The sequence below is a fragment of the Echinops telfairi genome, unplaced genomic scaffold (genome assembly GCF_000313985.2).
Source record: "Echinops telfairi isolate 266 unplaced genomic scaffold, ASM31398v2 ScPeMD7_5;HRSCAF=22, whole genome shotgun sequence".
In the NCBI taxonomy this organism is placed as follows: domain Eukaryota; kingdom Metazoa; phylum Chordata; class Mammalia; order Afrosoricida; family Tenrecidae; genus Echinops; species Echinops telfairi.
In genome coordinates, this window is record NW_022103901.1 from 31,823,009 (window position 1) to 31,824,472 (window position 1,464).

A 1,464-nucleotide genomic window follows, 5' to 3' on the forward strand; every position below is an offset into this window, starting at 1 on the left:
GACCTGCTAACTGCAAGGTTAGCAGTTCAAAACCACTTTCACGGGAGACAGAGGAGGTTTTCCACTCCTGTAGACTTATACTCTTCAAAACCCACATGTGCAGTTCTACTCTACCTTATAGACTCACTCTGAGTCAGAATCGACTCAAGACAGTGAGTGGGTGTTTATTTCCTATAAGTGAGATCACACAGCCTTTGTCATTCTCTGAATCGTTATTATTTACTTATTATACAGAGCCAAATGTACATTAATTCAGCAATTTCCATATGTACAATTCAGTGACCATGTTTACCTTCCTCAAGTCACAATTATTTTCACCCTTCATGTTCAAACCATTCCCCACTATTAATATAAACTCACTGCCCTTAAGCTTCCTATTCAGCCTTCCTCATTCTCTTAATGAAGCCACCTTCTTCTAAAATTGCCCATAGTGGTGGTCATTATCTGCCACTATGTTAGACAGGGTTCTCTAGAGAAACAAAACCAGGACACTAATGATTTTATATATTTATACACACACACACATATAGCGTAAGAAATAAACTGTTAATTAATCTATATAGCAGTACAAATGGCTCTGTGCAACTCACTTCCGTGAGACAGCTAACACACTAGCAGTCCTTCAAGTCTTGAGGGCCACCAGGTAGTCCTCTGTAGAGCAATTCAGATTATCTAGACACAGGCAGCACACAGCAAGGCAGGTCACCAATAGCCAGCCAGATGACAGGGTCTGACAGTCCCCAGTTCAAGCGATGTATACTCCAGTAGCGTGGTGAAGCAGGTTTTGAAGGAACCTCAAACTACAGTGATCCAGTCCACTGGTTAGGCATCCCACAAGTACTGTAGCTTGTAAATCAAGGCAGAGAACAGGCTAAGGTAACCTCATACTATTCCGGTCATCATAAAGCAATAGAGAAAAAAGGTGAGGCTTTTCCAGCCATTTATCTCTCCACTCTTCAATTAATCCCACATGTGTTCATTGGCCATGTTGGCACATTAAATCCACCTATCACAATCCACCCCTTGCCAACTTGGCACCTGTACACAATTCTTTAGCTATACATAATTTCCAGACATTAATGAAATCACACTTATACCTAACATCAAATATCTGTCATACATATAAATGAAAACACACTGAGTCAAATTGTATCCGATACATCATACATGAACAGAGGAAAGATGTTCAATAAGTGCATATAAAGAAAATACACTGACAATCACAAACCTTGCATTTGCAATTGATCACATGGTCTTAACTGATAGGTAGAACTACCTTTTACTACCCATTCTGTATTACCTTTGCCCTCGGCAAGCACCTCAGCTGGCTGTGGTTTTTTGCCTGGTGGGGTGACCCAGACTTTCATTCCTGAGGTCATTAGATGTCCTATCAAGATTGGACTGCTGTAACTTACCATTTACTTTAATCACAGAGCATGATAGTACTAAGAGTCAGTTTATGGG